Genomic DNA, 20,754 nt, shown 5'->3' on the forward strand with positions numbered 1-20,754 from the left:
AATGTATTCTATATATGCTTTTCATATATGTATAAGATGGAATGGTGAGGTAAAAAAAAAAAGTATGCTTGTTGGTAGCATCGATAAACTGACAGGCCTTATTCACAAAGGTAAACTTAGATCAAAAGTCTAAGGCCCATATTTATACTTTTTTAGTGCTGCATTTGCATTGTTTTTTTACGCAAAATCAGCGCAAACTTACAAAATTGTATTTTTTAAGTTTGTGCTGCTTTTGCGTCAGAAAATGACGCAAATGCGGCGCTAAAAAAGTATAAATGTGGGCCTAAGTGTAGACCAAAGGTCTAAACGTACACCAAAAGTGTAACTTTACTCAGTAAAGCTAGGCTTGTGGTCTAAATTTAGACATTCGGTGACCGCCAGGGTTAAAGTGGCGTTCATACCGCCAACAGGCTGGCGGTACGAAACCCATATTTTGACTGCGGCGGTACCGCCGCGGTCGCACTGCCGGGGCCGGCGGTATTCCGCCATTTTAGCCCCGGCGGTGATAATCCGCCAGGGCAGTGCTGCAAGCAGCGCTGCCTGGGGATTATGACTCCCCTACCGCCAGCCTGTTTCTGGTGGTTTGCACCGCCAGGAAGAGGCTGGCGGTAAGGGGACTCAGGGGGACCCTGGGGGCCCCTGCGCTTCCCATGCACTTCGCATGGGCAGTGCAGGGGCCCCCAGGCAGAGGCCCATCGCGCATTTCACTGCCCGAATTTCGGGCAGTGAAATGCGCAACGGTGCTACTGCACTTGCTGCACATCAGCATTGACGCTGGCTCAATTACGAGCCGGCGGCAATGTTGATGTGACTTTTCCGCGGGGCCAGCGGAAAAGTCAAAATACGGAGCCAGCCATACCGCCAGCACTGGCGGTATTCTGGCTCCCGCAACCTCGGCGGTCTGCAAGGCAGACCGCCGAGGTTGTAATGAACCCCTTGGTCTAAACTTACACCTTAAGTCTAACTTTACTCGTAGTAAATTTAAACTTTTGTCTAACTTTATATTTTTTGTTTATACTTACACCAAAAGTCTAAACGTTGACCAAAAGTCTAACTTTACTATGACTAAAGTTAGACTTTAGGTCTAAACTTAGGTGGTCATTACGACCTTGGCGGTATAAGGCGCTTACCGCCGTGCAGAAGACCGCCAATACACCGCCGCGGCCGCGGTAGACCGCCACAGCTATTATGACACACATCTCGGAATCCGCCGAAATTCAGACACCCACACAAGTCCGCCACACCAAAGGTCAGCGAGAAACATACGGAAACAAATCCTCCACCTCCACGCCAACAGAAACACGCCCATGCTATTACGACCCACGAATCCACACTGCGGTCTTTCAACCACGGTATTCCATTGGCGGTACACACCGCCGCGCTCAAAATACACACACACTTACAAAACACAGTTACATTGGACATTTCGAAATACACACACCTGATACACACACACACACCACTCCCACACACCCATTACAATATAAAACACACCCACATCACACACAAACCCCTACGACCAGAATTTCTGAGAGAAGGCCAGAGAGAGACAGCACAGAATAGAGAACCCCATCACACAGAGGCACACTACACCATCACCCACACAACACCCACGAACAAAACACCACATACCACTACACTCACCACACTCATCAACACATACACCACCCCACACATCACACACACCACACCATGGCACGCCAAAGACACCCCCGCTTCTCCGAGGAGGAGCTCAGGGTCATGGTCGAGGAAATCGTCCGGGTAGAGCCACAGCTATTTGGCTCACAGGTACAGCACACATCAATAGCCAGGAAGATGGAGCTATGGCAAAGAATAGTCGACAGGGTCAACGCTGTGGGACAGCACCCAAGAAATAGGGAGGACATCAGGAAGAGGTGGAACGACCTACGGGGGAAGGTGCGTTCCACAGTATCCAGGCACCAAATCGCGGTACAGCGGACTGGCGGCGGACCCCCACCTCCTCCCCCACAACTAACAACATGGGAGCAGCAAGTCTTGTCCATCTTGCATCCTGAGGGCCTTGCAGGAGTTGTTGGTGGAACGGACACTGGTAAGTCAAATTTCAACTATCATATCCCCCACCCTACCTGCATGCTATCACACACCCCCACCCTCACACCCTCCCCTATCACTCCAAATCCCCACCTATCTACCCATGACACCAACCACCCATCCCAACCCCAAAACCTGCATGACCTAACTAAGCATGGATACCCATCACTAAAGCATGTCCACTGCACAGACCCACAACACCCCCCAACTATCACCACACAAGCCCCCACACAGGAATGCCTGCACTGGGGTACACGCACACCCAAACATTGCACATCATGAAACACACACATGCAATAATCATGTACTCATACCCCCGCAGGAACCCGAAGGAACGTCACCACACCAGAGGGTCCAGACAACACCACTCCACCCACAGAAGAGGCCCACAGTGACGACAGCAGCTCTGCCCCACTGGATCTTGATGACCAGCCCGGACCATCGTGGGCCTCAGGACAGTCGGTTCCCCTTGCCCAGCCACAGCCCAACACTGAACTGCCACCCTCTGGGAACACCAGCACAGCACCCACCCAGCAGGCCCAAACCTCCCTACCCAGGACAGGTCAATCAGCGGTGTGTCTACCACTACAGGGCACCCAGGCGATCCCACCACCCCAACAACAACAGGGACCTGGGGGCAGTGGTAGTGGGCACACGGTCCAGGGGACGGAGGCACAGGAACACAGGGGAACTGGGAGGGCTGCTGTGCGACAGAGGGAGGACAGGCCAAGGGAACCTATTCTCAATGAGGCCCTCTCCTCCATCATGGGAGCATACCACCACTCCCAGGAGACGATGGCAACGGTACTGGCCAAATTGCAGGAGACCCTGCGTCTGCAGGAGGAACAGTATTTGGGGTTCAGGGAGGAGCTCAGGACCATCGGCTCCGCCCTGGGCACCATTGTAGGGGTGCTGACGGACATTCAAAAGACCTTGAGGGACACCGTGGCACTCCAAGGGGCCCCTGACACTAGCCACCATGATGAAATGCCCACCACCTCCGCCGGCGCTAGTGGACAGGAGGCACCGCCACAGGACCAACACACCAGCACCCCATCCCCTGCAGACGGACCACCACCACGCAAGCGGGCCCTGAGATCCAGGAACAGGACAGAGCAAGATGGCAAGACCCCCGCCAGGAAATAAGACCACCCTGATCGTCCTCCCACTGTCCCACTTTGTTACCCTGTCCAAATCGGAACTGCCCCAGCTCCACTTCCAATGGCCAGATGTGCAATGTACCTGTGAGACTAATAGACTGGATTCTGCCATGGACATTCCTTCACCATCACCCATCCCCATTTCACAACCCCCCTTCATTGTTATGCACTTAAATAAACACCCTTGAAACACTAATGAAACTGGAGTCAGTCAATGATTGTGAACTTTGTATTGTCAATTACAGTGTTAAAAAAGGTTACCCATTGGAAGGCCAACATACCAATGTCACACATCACAAGCCTTTCAAGGGTGCAAGCTGTTGACACGTAGGTTACCACAATAGTGACACTGAAATGGAAGGGGACAACTCAGTTAACAAATAGGGAGTGAAATGTAGGTACAGGATAGAGGTAGACGTGTGAAAGTTAATGTAATGTTAAACCTGAAAATGTACTCACCTGTGTCTCACTGGAAATATTGCTGTATGACTGACTCCCTGTTGTCGTTTTCATCTTCATCAGCTTCCTCCTCATCACTGTCCACAGGCTCCACAGGCTCCGCCGCTGCAACAACACCGTCATCTGGATCATCCTCCTGCAGAAAAGGCACCTGGCGTCGCAATGCCAAATTATGGAGCATGGAGCAGGCGATGATGATGTCGCACACCTTCTTCGGTGAGTAGAATAGGGATCCACCAGTCATATGGAGGCACCTGAACCTGGCCTTAAGGAGGCCGAAGGTCCGCTCGATCAGCCTCCTAGTCCGCCCATGGGCCTCATTGTACCGTTCCTCTGCCCTGGTCCTGGGATTCCTCACTGGGGTCAATAGCCAGGACAGGTTGGGGTAACCAGAGTCCCCCAATAGCCATACACAGTGCCTTTGGAGTTGACCCATCATATCAGGGATGCTGCTATTCCGCAGGATGTAGGCGTCATGCACAGAGCCAGGGAAATTAGCATTTACCTGCAAAATGTACTGGTCTGCCAAACAGACCATCTGGACATTCATGGAATGATAACTCTTCCTGTTCCTGTACACCTGTTCATTCCTGCGGGGGGGACCAGAGCTACATGGGTCCCATCAATGGTACCTATGACGTTGGGGATATGTCCAAGGGCATAGAAGTCACCTTTCACTGTAGGCAAATCCTCCACCTCAGGGAAAATGATGTATCCCCTTACGTGTTTCAGCAGGGCAGACAACACTCAGGACAACACGTTGGAAAACATAGGCTGGGACATCCCTGATGCCATGGCCACTGTTGTCTGAAAAGACCCACTTGCAAGGAAATGCAGCACTGACAGCACCTGCACGTCAGGGGGGATTCCAGTCGGATTGCGGATTGGTGACATCAGGTCTGGCTCTAACTGGGTACATAGTTCCTGGATTGTGGCACGGTCAAACCGGTAGGTCACGATGACATGTCGCTCTTCCATTGTCAACAGGTCCACCAGCGGTCGGTACACCAACGGATTCCGCCATCTTCCAATATGTCCCAATTGACGGTGCATAAGAAGGACAACAGCGAAGAAACTGTCAGCATTCCTCCAGGTATATACCCACAGTCACACACAAGACTACAACAGAAAATTAACCCATCCGGGAAAGGTTTTGAGTGTAGGCCTCGGTATGTGTGACGCAGTAGTAATTGAAGCCATGTGGGCCCCTGAAATGGCGGCTGCCTGACCTCTAAACTGGGACAATGGGATTGTGGGGTAACTGCGCTGGCGTTGGACACCGTCGCGGTAGGCGGTCGTAGAGTGCGGCGCAATGCTGCATTGGTTAACATTGGACCCTATGGGTCCCAGGAGCCAATGAACAACTGCGCCGCGGGTGATGATGCGCACCGCCGCGGACGTCACCGCCGCGGACGTCAACACCATTTTCTATCTCTTCAATCACTAGATACTTGACCTTCGACAGGAGAGGACCTACACTGCTAGTGCTGCTGTGACCTCGGTCTGGAAGCGACGATGGCTGCTGCGTCTGGGGAAAGGGCCCCTGCCTTCACTGCACAGGAGTTGGAGAAACTTGTGGATGGGGTCCTCCCCCAGTACACCCTACTCTACGGTCCTCCAGACCAACAGGTTAGTACACAGGGAGCACATTGGATGGGCTAGGCTTGGGTGGAGAGGGCTGGGTGGATGAGGGAAGGGGGCAGAGTACATAGAACAGTTATTCATGGGGATGAATGGGCCACAGGGATAGAGTTGGGAGGGGGCCAATCACAACGACGGTGCAGTAGGTAATGACTGTCCTCTTTCCTTGTGCATGTCATGCAGGTCAGCTCCCACCAGAAGAGGGACATTTGGCGTGCCATCGCCAAGGAAGTCCGGACCCTGAGGGCCCACCAGAGACGGGGCACCCACTGCCGTAAGAGATGGGAGGACATTCGCCGCTGCAGCAAGAAGATGGCGGAGGCTCAGCTGGGGATGGCCTCCCAACGTGGGAGGGGTGCCCGTCGCACCATGACCCCCCTGATGTTCCGGATCCTGGCGGTGGCCTACCCGGAGTTGGATGGGTGCTTAAGCACATCACAGCAGACACAAGGGGGTGAGTACTACCTCATCATATGGACTTTGCGTGCAGTGGAGGTGTCTGGGTGGGGGTGGTGGGTTGTGGGTGTCCCTAGGCCAGGGCGAGTTAGGTAGGCAATGCCCCTCCATTATGTAGGCCATGTGGCACTCTACCCCAGCTTAAAACAGAGGGAAGTTGATGTATAGTTGCCCCTTTGCCATCCATGTGGGCAGATTACTACCATTGCCATGTAGGCCATTTCCCAGAAATAGCATGTGCAGAGGTCTGGAGCACGGCGTAATGCATGGGGCTGCTGCATCTGTCTTGTTCGCCAACGGTAGCGGTATGCCATGCACTAAAACTCTCTTTCTTCTGTCTCCCCCCTTTTCCTGCTCTCCCTGTCCTTTTGTATATCAGCATCAACAGGCGGAGGTACAGTGGCACTGGAGCACGAGGGAGCTGCATCCCACATGGCCATGGAGGGCCACACCACAGACTCTGAATTCACCAGTGGGACGGAGGGCGAGGGGAGCTTCACGTCGGCCACCAGATCACCATCCAGCGACACAGACTCGTCCGCCGATGGGAGCTCCCCTGTGGTGGCGGCACCATCTGTGCGCCCCACTTCTACAGGTACAGCCGCCACCTCCCCTACCATCACCGCCCTCCCAGCAGCCCCTCAGCGTGTGTCCCGTGCCCGCTCACCCAGGAGGGTGGGCATCACCTTCGCCCCAGGCACCTCAGGCCCTGCCCCAGTCACCCCTGCTGCCCTCAGAGAGGAGGCCATTGGCCTCCTCAGGTCACTCACTGTTGGGCAGTCTACCATTGTGAATGCCATCCAGGGTGTAGAACGAGAGTTGAAACACGGTGATGCATTCCTGGAAGGCATTCATTCTGGTCAGGCTGTCCTTCAGCGAACCCTGCAATCACTGGCTTCAGCACTGATGGCAGCCATTGTCCCTGTGTCCAGCCTCCCCCCTCCAACCTCCTCCACCCAGACCCAATCCCCTGTACCCCAGCCCATCCCAAGCACACCTACAGACCAGCAGGCACACAAGTCAACACACACAAGTAGCTCAAGCAAACATAGGCACCACACACACCACAGGCACTCACACAAGCATCACACCCATACAGACACAGCAACATCCACTGTCTCCACTGTGTCCCCCTCCTCCTCTTCCCCCTCCTCCCTCCCAGTGTCGTCTACACACACACCTGCATGCACCACATCTACAGGCACTAAGACTCGCACCAGAACACCCAGCACCACAAGCCGTTCACCTGCACTCACTACCTCCACTGCCATTTACACGTCCCCTGTGTCCTCTCCCAGTGTGTCTGTGACGCCCCCTCCCAAAGTACACAAACGCCGCTAATCACTCACCCAACATCCATCCAACTCACGACAGCCTCCAGTACCTGCACCTGCACCCAAAACACCTAAAGTGACACCTCCTACAACCACCTCCTCTACCTCCACTCCCAGACCCCCTCCAACTACCCATCCCAGTGTCCGTCAGAAACTGTCCCTCTGTCAAATTGACCCCCCCCTTCAGTTCATCAGTCCCGTCGTAGCGCCTCAGCCAAAAAGCCTCCAGTACCAGTGGTGTGTGTTCCAGGTTTTTGGAGTGCACCGTCCACCAGGGCAGGCAGTAGGACCCGGAGCCAAGGCACTGTCAGCCCACCCCCTGTAAAGGCACCGAAATTGGAGAGTGGACGACGGGACCGTGTCAAGACTCCTGGTGGGACAACAAGTGAAATGGGATCGAAGGCGATTGGTGAGTCAGCTGTAACGCCAAAGAAGGTGGGGAAGGTTCCGAGGAAGTCTGCCCAGCCTGTTGTGAGTGTCACGGCGGAGAAGTGCGCCATAATTTCCGGCGGTCCAGACACAACCGCCAGCACCGTCGTTACTGGTCAGGAGACCACCGCCAGAGTCATTGCCCAGGAGGGCCCAAGTATCGTTACTGGTCAGGAGACCACCGCGAGAGTCAGTGCCCAGGAGGGCCCAAGTATCATTACTGGTCAGGAGACCACCGCCAGAGTCAGTGCCCAGGAGGGCCCCAGTATCGTCACTGGTCAGGAGACCACCGCCAGAGTCAGTGCCCAGGAGGGCCCCAGTATCGTCACTGGTCAGGAGACCACCGCCAGAGTCAGTGCCCAGGAGGGCCTGAGTATCGTCACTGGTCAGGAGACCACCGCCAGAGTCAGTGCCCAGGAGGGCCCGAGTATCGTCACTGGTCAGGAGACCACCGCCAGAGTCATTGCCCAGGAGGGCCCGAGTATCGTCACTGGTCAGGAGACCACCGCCAGAGTCAGTGCCCAGGAGGGACCAGGATCCCACAGCCCCACTGGCCGATGATGGAACGTCATGCCACACCCCAATGTCCAGTGTGGAGTTCGTCATGCCACACCCCAATGTCCAGTGTGGAGTTCGTCATGGCACACACCAATGTCAGTATCTGAACCGCCATCTCAGGCTACCGCTGAACAGTCCATAGCCAGCCATGGCAAAGCACCGCTGAACAAGGCCAAGACCGCCATGGCAAAGCACAGCTGAACAGTCCATAGCCAGCCATGGCAAAGCACCGCTGAACAAGGCCAAGACCGCCATGGTGAAGACCGCTGAACAGTCCATAGCCAGCCATGGCAAAGCACCGCTGAACAAGGCCAAGACCGCCATGGTGAAGACCGCTGAACAGTCCATAGCCAGCCATGACAAAGCACCGCTGAACAAGGCCAAGACCGCCATGGCAAAGCACTGCTGAACAAGGCCAAGACCGCCATAGTGAAGACCGCTGAACAGTCCATAGCCAGCCATGGCAAAGCACCGCTGAACAAGACCAAGACCGCCATGGTGAAGACCGCTGAACAGTCCATAGCCAGCCATGGCAAAGCACCGCTGAACAAGGCCAAGACCGCCATGGCAAAGCACCGCTGAACAAGGCCAAGACCGCCATGGCAAAGCACCGCTGAACAAGGCCAAGACCGCCATGGTGAAGACCGCTGAACAGTCCATAGCCAGCCAAGACAAAGCACCGCTGAACAAGGCCAAGACCGCCATGGCAAAGCACCGCTGAACAAGGCCAAGACCGCCATGGTGAAGACCGCTGAACAGTCCATAGCTAGCCATGGCAAAGCATCGCTGAACAAGGCCAAGACCGCCATGGCAAAGCACCGCTGAACAGTCCATAGCCAGCCATGGCAAAGCACCGCTGAACAAGGCCAAGACCGCCATGGTGAAGACCGCTGATCAGGGCAAACACTGTATGGGTATGAATAGGCCGCCACATCCGGCATCCTTCTCCCATGTGCAGCTGGGACAGTGACAGGACAGGAACTTTCACGGGGAGACTCATCCAGTCTGGCCACCAGTCCCACCCAGTATCAGTTGAGAACTGCATCTACTTGTGTCAATGTGGCTTTGCACTCCCCAGGATGGTCCAGTGGGCAAACCACCCACTGGAGAGATTTGAGAGACTGTGGCTTTGCCCTCCCCAGGATAAAACAGTGGGCAAGCCACCCACTGTAGAGACTTGAGAGACTGTGGCTTTGCACTCCCCAGGATGGTCCAGTGGGCAACCCACCAACTGTAGAAACTTGAGTGACTGTGACTTTGCACTCCCCAGGATGGCACAGTGGGCAAGCCACCCACTGTAGAGACTTGAGAGACTGTGGCTTTGCACTCCCCAGGATGGTACAGTGGGCAAGCCACCCACTGTAGAGACTTGAGAGACTGTGGCTTTGCACTCCCCAGGATGGTCCAGTGGGCAACCCACCCACTGTAAAGACTTGAGAGACTGTGGCTTTGCACTCCCCAGGATACATCAATGGGCATGGAGCCCTGTCGTGGATCTGGCTTTGCAGTCATGTGGCTGAGGTGGCCCCCCTTCCCTTCCCCCTGAGGTGCCTGTAGTGTTTCAATCTGATGCCCCGGCAGTGTTCTCTCGAATTTTGGTCAGGTATCTATTGTGGGCCTCGCCCATGCATTTTTGGACTGTTGGTGCACGGACATTGTTGTGTGCATATCTGCACTACTTCTTGTATTGTATATATAAATATGACAGATTTCGAGATATGATTCAGTATATTTTTATATGACATGTATATTGGCACATTACAATATTTGAACGGATCTCGCTTTGTCTTTGCATTCTTCCGGGGGGATTGTGGGTTGTTAATGTGATATTTTTGACTGCATTGGTGTGTATGTTGTAATATACGAGGGTGGGGGTGTTTGGTGGGTGCCCCCCTAACTTTTGCCTCCCCACTCCCCGTGTCGTAGATGCAGTACTCACCAGTATGTTCTGCGCCTACGTCGCTGTTGTTCGTACAGGAGCAGAAAGACAAGGGCAGGTAGTATTTGGAGTTCCGGCTCCATGGAGTCGTCGTTCCTCGTGGAGTGTGTTGAGGTGAGCGTTTTCCCATAGCAAAGGCTGTTCCTGCCGTGTTTTTATCCACGGTGAATCCGCCCCGGAAAAGGTGGCGGATTGGTGTGTTGTAATAGTGTGGGTGGTACTTTGTCTCCCGCCTTTCTGTTGGCGGTGACCGCCATGCTGTTTGTCTGTACCGCCGTGGCGGGCGAAGTGTTAAAGTGGCTGTCTTTGTTGGCGGTTACCGCCAGAGTCGTAATTCCCTTTTTTTTCTGCCGGCCTGTTTGCGGTATTACCCCACTTTTACACCATCCGCCAGGGTTGTAATGACCCCCTTAGACTTTTGGTCCACATTTACGTTTGTGAATCAGGCCCGCCATTTTTAGTGAAACTGGCATATTGCATTTGCAACAATCAGTGACCTTGTCTCCCAGTTTTGATGAAACAACAGTGATGGTTACTAGCTGGTCCAGAGGTAAGGGTCCCACTGATGGCCAGGCTGCTGATGATGCACCAAATGTTCTTTCTTCTAATTACATTGTGATATTTCCTACTATCTAAGGTTTTCAGGTGTTTCCAAACAGAGAATGTGCCATGTCAATACTTCTTCACCATACATCTTGACAGTTTTGTGCTGCAGGCATTGCAATGGACAAATTTTAGGAAGATTTTTTTTCTCCAGAAGGGAGAAGAAGACTTCTTTGTAAGTGATAAGTCTTCTTCTTCTTCATCCTGCTCTTCCCTTTCTCTTCTATCTTCAGCAGAAGACATCTTAACTTTGAAATGTTCTTCTTTTGATGGAACATTGTAGGAGGCTGACCTGGTTTGTGGTGGGTACGTATGGTACTTACACCTTATACCAGGTCCAGTTATCCCTTATTAGTAGAGTGTAGTAGTGTTCTAGCAGCTTAGGCTGATAGAGGTAGCTATAGCAGAGCAGCTTAGGCTGAACTAGGAGACATGCAAAGCTCATGCAATACCACTTATATCATATAGGTACTATATCATAAGAAAGACAATACTCATAGTTACTAAAACTAAAGGTACTTTATTTTAGTGACAATGTGCCAAAAATATCTCAGTGGATATACCCCCTTAGGAGGTAAGTAACATACACAAAATATACACAAATAACCAAATCAGGTAAGTAAAACAGTCTGAAAGTAGTTCAAACACTGTAAAACACAATAGGATGGAAGAGGCCTAGGGGCAACACATACCATATACTAAATAAGTGGAATGCGAACCACTAATGCACCCCTAGGCAAGTCTAGTGTTTAGAGAGTTGCTCAGAGTGTGAGAAAACACTAAGGGTGTAAAGGAGACCCCACCCTAGGACCCAGGAAAGCAGGAGTAAAGTACTAATATTTCCCCCAAAACACACTAAAGTTATGATAAAGGATTTTGCAAGGACCACAACAGACTGCAAAGCAATGAAGATGGATTCATGGACCTGAAGACCTATAAAGGAAGAGGACCAAGTCCAAGAGTCGCTAAAGTGTCCAGGGGGTGCAGGAGCCCACTAAACCCTGGATGAAGATGCAAAATGATTGCCTCTGGTTGGAAGAAGATGCTGGTTTTGCACCAACGAAAGGAGGTAGAAGGTTCTTCTTTGTGCAGAAGAAGTCCCACAGTGTGCTGGTGGATGCAGAGTTGTGTCCGTGGCAAAATACCACAACCAAGCCTTGCTACCTGCAAAAGTCACGGTTGAAGAAAAAGGGTGCTGCCCAGGCACAGGAAGGACCAGGATGTCACCACTCAGGTGAGGAGACAGAGGGGATCTCAGCAATGTAGAGAGCCCACTGAAAGGAGGGAAGCACCCGCAGGAGTCCTTGAATACGGGTTCAAGAAGACTGAACACGGCAGTCATCTCAACACTGCAAAGAGAGGTCCCACAACACCAGAGGTTAACTCAGGGAACTGAGCATCACAGGACAGAGTGCTGGGGACCTAGGCTCAGATGTGCATGCAGGATTTCTTGGAAATGTGCACAGAAGCCCTTGTAGCTGAAGATCACACAGTGCACAGGATTACTGTCTGGGGAGGGGAGGCAATAACTTACCTCCTCCAAATTTGGACAGCTGGACCACTAGACAGTCTGGGTCACTTGGGTCCACCACCTGTGTTCCAGGGGCCATGCTCGTCAGGGTGAGAGGAGTCCCAGAGTACCGGTGACGCTGGAGTTTGGTGCCTGCTGGAGCAGGGGGAAGATTCTGTCAACCCACGGGAGATTTCTTCATGGCTTCCATTGCAGGGTGAAAGCAGACAGCCCTCAGTGCATGCACCACCAGGAAACAGTCAAGAAAGCCGGCAGGATTAGACGCTACAATGTTGCTAGTAGTCTTCTTGCTACCTTGTTGCAGCTTTACAGGTGTCCTGGAGCAGTCAGAGGTCGATCCTTGGCAGACGTAGAAGAGTGAGGTGCAGAGGAACTCTGGTGAATTCTTGCAAGTCGTTATCAGAGGAAAAGCCCACTTGGGAGACCCTAAATAGCCCTCAGAGGAGGTTTGGCCACCTAGTGAGGTAAGCACCTATCAGGAGGTGTCTCTGATGTCACCTGCTGGCACTGGCCACTCAGGGGCCTCCATTGTGCCCTCACACCTCTGGATTCAAGACGGCAGGGGTCTGGGGCACAGAGGAGGAGCTCTGGGCACCACCCCTGGGGTGGTGATAGACAGGGGAGTGGTCACTCCCCTTTCCTTTGTCCAGTTTCACACCAGAGCAGGGACTGGGGGTTCCATGAACTGGTGTAGACTGGCTTATGCAAGGAGAGCACCATCTGTGCCCTTCAAAGCATTTCCAGAGGCTGGGGGAGGCTACTCCTCCTCAGCCCTTAACACCTAATTCTATTTTCTGCCTTCCTGGGACTGGGCTACCCAGACCCCAGGAGGGCCGAACCCTGTCTGTGGGTTGGCAGCAGTGATAGCTGCAGAGAAAACCCCAGAGAGCTGGTTTCTCAGTACTCAGGGTCCATGGTGGAGCCCCGGGGTGCATAGGATTGGCACCCCAATACCAGATTTGGCATGGGGGGACAATTCCATGATCTTAGACATGTTACATGGTCATATTCTGAGTTACCATTGTGAAGCTACATATAGGTATTGACCTATATGTAGTGCACACGTGTAATGTGTCCCCGCACTCACAAAGTCCGGGGAAATTGCCCTGAACTATGTGGGGGCACCTTTGCTAGTGAAAGGGTGACCTCACACTTAGTAACTTTGCACCTAACCTTCACTAAGTGGGGGTTAGACATATAGGTGACTTATAAGTTACTTAAGTGCAGTGTAAAATTACTGTGAAATAACATGTGTGTTATTTCACTCAGGTTGCAGTGGCATCCCTGTGAAAGATTTGTCTGAGCTCCCTATGGGTGGCAAAATAAATGCTGGTGCCCATAGGGATCTCCTGGAACCCCAATACCCTGGGTACCTAGGTACCATATACTAGGGAATTATAGGGGTGTTCCAGTGTTCCAATTAGAATTGGTGAAAATAGTCACTAGCCTATAGCCCCTTCTGTGCCCAGGACGTAATGGTTACGTCCTGAGGCACAGTGCTCATGTGCCCAGGACGTAACCATTACGTCCTGGGAACAGAGCCCAGAGGGAGCGGTAGCGCTCCCTCTGTGGGGTTCCACCCGACCCCCCCAAGGCAGGGATGGAAGGGAAAGCCCTTCCCCTTCCACCCCCGCCCCCCCACCCCCTTGTGACGTCTCGGAAGAGAAATGCAAAGCATTTCTCTTCCGATCACGTGGGGGGGGCCCAGAGAGGCTTCAAAAGGAAGGAAAGGAAAGTCTCTCTGAGCGTTTCAAAATCCGGATTGTAAAGCAATCCGGCTTTTGAAACGCCCACTAGACACCAGGGATTTATTTTAGAAAATGAAACTGGCATGAGGGAGCGACCCCTTGGGCAAGGGTCGCTCCCAGGGGTGGCATTTTTTTTAAGGCCTTTTCTGCCCCCCCTAGAAACCTCTAGGCACCAGGGATACATATATTTTTTTTTTTTTATGTTTTTCTTTTTTAGTTTAGAGGTGGGGAGTGACCCCTTAGGCAAGGGTCGCTCCCATAGGGGGCAAATTATATTTAGGTCATTTCTGCCCCCCTTGGGGGCAGATTGGCCTATTTTTATGAGGCCAATCTGCCCCCAAGGGGGACAGAAACCACTAGACACCAGGGAGTTTTTTTTTATTTTTTGTGAATTTCACGTAAGGGGAGCGACCCCTTAGGCAAGGGACGTTCCCCTGGGGGGCAAATTTATTTTAGGCCATTTCTGCCCCCTTGGGGGGCAGATCAGCCTATTTTAATTAGGCCGATCTGCCCCCAAGGGGGGCAGAAACCACTAGGCACCGGGGATTTTTTTGTGTTGTTTTACAGATGGGAGCGACCCCTTAGGCAAGGGTCGCTCCCCTGGAGGGGCAAATTGTATTTAGGCCATTTCTGCCCGCTTTGGGGGCAGATCGGCCGATTTTAGGTCAATGAAACAACTAGGCACCGGGGATTTTTTTTTTGCGCCAATGTCACGCAAGGGGAGCGACCCCGTAGGCAAGGGTCGCTCCCCGGGGAGGGTTGAGGGCAGGGGGGCAGATTTATTTTAGGCCATTTCTGCCCCCCATTGCAAGGTGCAGTTCATTTATTGGCTCTGGGTACTGAGAGTTCTTGATGAACCTACAAGCCCTATATATCCCCGCAACCAGAGGAGTCCAGCTGACATAACGGTATATTGATTTAAAAGAATCTGACATCGCAGGAAAAAACGTGGAGAAAATTTGCTGTTTTTTTTCACCTTAATTTCAATATTTTTTTATTTCAGCTGTTATTTTCTGTAGGAAACACTTGTAGGATCTACACAAATGACCGCTTGCTGAATTTAGAATTGTTTCTACTTTTCAGAAATGTTTAGCTTTCTGAGATCCAGTATTGGTTTCTCACCCATTTTGGTCACTAACTGGAAGGAGGCTGAAAGCACACATTTTTAAAAAAATGGGGTATGTCCCAGTAAAATGTCAAAATTGTATTGAAAAATTGGGTTTTCCAATTCAAGTCTGCCTGTTCCTGAAAGCTGGGAAGATGGTGATCTTGCCACCGCAAACCCTTTGTTGGTGCCATTTTCAGGGTAAAAACCACAAGCTGCCTTCTGCAGCCCTTTTTTCCAATTTTTTTGAAAAAAAACAAAATTTTCCCTGTATTTTGCCTAATTTCTTGGTCTCCTTCAGGGGAACCCACAAAGTCTGGGTACCTCTAGAATCCCAAGGATGTTTGAAAAAAAGGATGCAAATTTGGCGTGGGTAACTTATGTGAACAAAAAGTTATGAGATCCTAAGCGCAAACTGCCCCAAATAGCCAAAAAAAGGCTCGGCACAGGATGGGGAAAAGGCCTGACAGCAAAGGGGATAGTGACAATTTCAAAGGCAGAGAGAGCATAAGCACTGAGGTTCTGATTAGCAGAGCTTCAGTGACACAGTTAGGCATTACACAGGTATACACAAACAGGCCACAAACTATGAGCACTGGGGTTCTGGCTAGCAGGGTCCCAGTGAGACATATAAAACACACTGACAAAATAGGGTTTTCACTATGAGCACTGGGAGTCTGGCTAGCAGAATCCCAGTGAGACAGTAAAAACACCCTGACATATACTCACAAACAGACGAAAAGTGAGGGTAACAATGCTAGAAAGAGGCTACCTTCCTACACCCTGATACTGTCCCACCTGCAGCCGCCTGTTCTCCTGCACGTTGTCAAGGATCTGGCCCATCGTGTCCTGGGAATATTGGTAGGCTCCCAGGATCTGGGAGAGTGCCTCCTGGAGAGTCGGTTCCCTGGTCCTGTCCTCCCCCTGGCACACAGCAGGCCTCCCAGTGACTCTGTTGGCATGTGTCTCTGTCCCCTGAACAGTGTGCCCACTGCCACTGACCCCAGGTCCCTAATTCTCTTGGGTATAAAGTGTGGCCTGCGGTCCCTATACAGGTGGGCACACTGCTGATTGATGCGTCCTGGGACATAGAAGTGGGTACGATGGGTGGGTGTTGTGGTGTTGGCTACTGAAAGGGGAAGCTCTGTGGTGGACAGTGAGTGGGCTTGGGTGACCGGCTGTCCAGTGGTCCCTGATGGACCTGGTAGGTCAACCAGATCCAGAAGTACAGAGTTACTGTCATCACAGGGGGCATCTTCTGTTGGGGGACTGGATAGTCGTGGCACCTCCTCTCCGCAAACATTGGCTGGGGTACCTGTGGGGATGTAAGTGATGTATCATGGTTCATGTGTGTGACGTATTGAACATCCCTGGCTTCCCCTCTATTGTTGGTGTTGCCCTGCTACCTTTTGCTTGTGTAAGTGATGTATTGTGTGATTTTTAGTTTCCCTATGCTGTGCATGCTTTTGTGATGGGTGTCCATGCAGCGCTGGGAGGGCTGTCCATGCATTGGTATCGCATGCAGGGCTTTGCATTGTGGTTAGTCATATGTGTAGGCACAGTATGTGGGATGGAGTAGAATGATGGGAGTGAAGGTAAGGGTGTGAGATGGCATGCAGGTATGGGAGGTGATAAGTGGTAATTGTTGACTTACTACCGTCCAGTTCTCCGGCCATTCCAGTGAGTCCCTCAGGATGCAATATTGTCAAGGCTTGCTCCTCCCATGCTGTGAGCTGTGTGGTAGGAGGTGGGGGTCCACCACCAGTCCTCTGTATGGCGAGTTGGTGCCTTGCTGCTATGGAATGTACTTTCCCACGTAGGTCATTCCACCTCTTCCTGATGTTGTTCCTTGATCTTGGATGCTGTCCCACGGCGTTCACCCTGTCCACGATTCTCTGCCATAGCTCCATCTTCCTTGCAATGGATATCTGCTGTACCTGTGCTCCAAACAGCTGTAGCTCTACCCTGAAGATTTCCTCCACCATGACCCTTAAGTCCTCCTCAGTGAAACTGTGGTACCTTTTTGGGGACATGGGTGTTTTGTGGTGTGTGTTGGTGAGGGATGTATGGCTGTAAGTAGTGTGTGTCTAGTTGTCGCAATGGTCTTGGTGTCAGTCTTGTGGCAATGATTTGTATTCATAAGGTTTTGTGGGTAATGTGTGTGTGTGTTTTATAGTGCTGTGGTTGTGTGGTGTAGGGTGTGTGTATGAATGTCAGGTGTGTGTTTTTCGTATTGGCCAATGTAGTGTTGTTTTGTATGTTGGTGTCCATTCTGAGTACAGCGGTATGTACCGCCAATGGTTTACCGCCATTGAATGTCCGCCGTGGTGATTTGTGGGTCATAATGTGATGGGTGTCGTTTTTTTGGCGTAACGGTATGGGTTTTGGTATCACCACTTTATCACTAACATTTGGGCTCGTGGATTTGTGTATGTGGCTGTATTCTGTCAGATTGGTCTGTGTGTGTCATAATATGGCGAACAGGTATTCGCCACCGCGGCGGTATGTTGTCAGCCATCACCGTGGCAGTAAGCAGCATTTACCGCCAATGTCATTATGAGGGCCTTAGTTTCTTTTCTACAGAATACCCCATTGATCCCTCTTTTTATGGACTTGGGTATTAGAGGGCTGGCACGCAAAGCTGGTTTGTATCCTCTTCTATAGTGGAGGTGTCTTTGGTCTATTCCTGAGCTAGTCCACTATTTGGGACCTCTTAAGTCTGTGTTAAAAATCTGTCTGCTTTAACAGAGTACCATGGCTCAGGAATGTTAAAACATGTTGTACTCACTTGGGTTTTCCGAGTTGTGGGAGCTCGTAAAGGCTGCTACATTTCTAAGACCAACTTGAAAAAGCATTACTGGGTAATGGTAGCTGTTGATGAAGTGTGAATTGCTGCTGGCTCTACGTTATCTTGTGATTTCACAGATTTTAATGTGAGATCAGATGTGTGACATTTTCAGACCAGATTTTGGTATGTAGGGACGGAAAACCTTTTTTCCACTTTCGAGTAGGTGCCTTGCTGTTAAGATCATTCACTTGTGAATGGTCAAGTGGGGGAGCAACTGTGCACCCAGGCTGCAATACTTACAGTGAGGATCCAGCCCACACCTTATTTATCTGTCTGGCTTTTGCATTGTCTCACAGGAAGTGACTAGCTCCAACATGCCGGACTTATAGATGTCCATAACCTCTCAGTTGCTTTTCGCATTCTTAGAACAAACACTTGACCAGCCTTAGTCACTCTCGTTTCCAAGTTTCTTGGAGCCATGAGGCTCCTCAGAGGGAACAATTTACATTCACTGGAGAAGCCTGAAGATGTTCGCTAACTTAATTGCTGTATATTTTTATTGCTTTTAAGTTTTGATTACAGGAACAGCAATATGTTTACAGGCATTATTTATGATTCTTAAAGCTTGTATTGTATTGTCTGAAATTGGATTAAATGCTCTTTTTGTGTTGTTGTTTGTAAAAATAAAGTTTTGAAACAGAATTGAATAGAAAATGTTAAAAATTGTTTATTTTCAATTTCGGGATCCATGATGGATCTGTGATACCAAATCAATAACTATGACTATGGTAAAAGAGTTGGCTCTGAAGAGAGCCTTTGTGTTTATGGTGTGTGGTTGATTACATATGAAACAAGATGCAGTCTTTCAAATGTTTCAGGAATACCCTGTTGCCTTCCCCTATCAGGTGATCTCCATCATGTCTATGTTATAGTCTCTGAGGAACGCAGAAACCATTTTTATTAACATGTTTCCTAGATTTCTCTAATTGTGGACAGAATTCACTGGACTATTCCCACTTCTGCCTTTGGCAAATGTTAAAAAAATAAAAGCAGTGCATGAGAAAATTGCCATTAATTTTCCAAAGGTATCCTTTATTAGGATTTCCAATCCCACCCCAGTAGCTGTACCCAAGTCATTGCCACCACAATGCAGATTCATGAGGTCTGGATGTTGCCAATCCCTAATGCTTTCAACAAAAGGGCACACCTGATGTCATTTTAACCATCTCTGACCAAACCAAGTAATATCTACATTAGGTAAACCCAGGTCCCTGGCAATGCCACTTTTGTGAGCCCTCTCTCTGGCCCAAAACACAAAACTATGACCCACAATCCAGACTCTGAGTATTCTGGAGGGAAACTGGAGTACCACACAGGACAGAGCTGCAGTTGAATGAGGCATTTTTGAAATAAAATACAATTGAAATGGAGGCAAATAGTTACAATTTGAAGGAACACATTTGATTGGTTGTAAAAATGTTGGTGTTTACAAAAAGATAGTGATAGTGTGAGAAAATAAATTAGATGTCAGATTGGCTTCGGAGAAACTGCAAAAAGTATTGGTGTTTGGTATCTGTTTAGTATTTCAGAAATTCAACCATACCTGCTATATTTGGTTTAGAAGTAATCATGCTTTTCTCAGAAACTGTTATGAATGTGTGACCTACTGCTGCAAGAGAATGTTTCAAACTACATTACCATGGTAGCACAGCTACAGGAGCATGGGTAAGGGTATAGAAAAGACTAGTCTGTGGCTTCAGCAGACTGTGGGTGTGAGAGTAGTCACAGTTGTAGAGGAAAAAATGATAACAAGTATGATTTGGTGTGTGAATATATTTTTTAAATATAAACAGGGCTATATATGGCATTGTTTGACAGTAAACAACAAAAATGAATATTGTACTCCTGCATGGGGGGGCCACGTTGAGTGCTGCTGCGGACCCAGCCAAAACCCTTATCAAAGTGGTCTATCTTTTGAGTTGTAATGGAAAAGGTTAACTAGAGCAGCCAGTCAGAAGGGGAATAATATGAGTTGAAAATGTGAGGGAGATTGTGTTTGGTTTTGTGATTGCGTAACATTGAAAACAAAGTTGAAATGGATGTCATTAATGGTTCCCTTGTATGAGTGTGATGTACCATTCCGTTCTTTGGTTTTTGCACATTTTCAGTGACAAAAAAGTCTAACTGATACTGTGAAACAAACATACAGACCAACAAACACAATGGGGGTCATTCTGACCCCGGCCGGCGGCGGAAGCCGCCGGCCTGGCTGGGCCTGCCAGAATACCGCTGCGCGGTCAAAAGACCGCCGCGGGTATTCTGGATTTCCCGCTGGGCTGGCGGGCGACCGCCAGAAGGCCGCCTGCCAGCCCAGCGGGAAACACCCTTCCATGAGGATGCCGGCTCCGAATGGAGCCGGCGGAGTGGAAGGGGTGCGACGGGTGCAGTTGCACCCGTCGCGATTTTCAGTGTCTGCATGGCAGACACTGAAAATCTTGGTGGGGCCCTGTTACGGGGGCCCCTGCAGTGCCCATGCCATTGGCATCGGCACTGCATGGGCCCCCAGGGGCCCCACGACACCCCATACCGCCATCCTGTGCCTGACGGCCAAAACCGGCAGGAACAGGATGGCGGTATGGAGGTCGGAATCCCCATGGCGGCGCAGCAAGCTGCGCCGCCATGGAGGATTCCCCAGGGCAGCGGAAAACCGCCGGTACACCGCCGGTTTTCCGTTTCTGACCGCGGCTGTACCGCCGCGGTCAGAATGCCCAAGGGAGCACCGCCAGCCTGTTGGCGGTGCTCCCGCGGTCGTTGTCCCTGGCGGATTTTACCGCCAGGGTCAGAATGACCCCCAATGTGTTAAAGGCAACAGTGTACATAAGGTGAATGAAAGTGAGTATCATGTTCATAACAACTAAATAGGAATATAA

The sequence above is a fragment of the Pleurodeles waltl genome, chromosome 4_2 (assembly GCF_031143425.1).
Source record: "Pleurodeles waltl isolate 20211129_DDA chromosome 4_2, aPleWal1.hap1.20221129, whole genome shotgun sequence".
In the NCBI taxonomy this organism is placed as follows: domain Eukaryota; kingdom Metazoa; phylum Chordata; class Amphibia; order Caudata; family Salamandridae; genus Pleurodeles; species Pleurodeles waltl.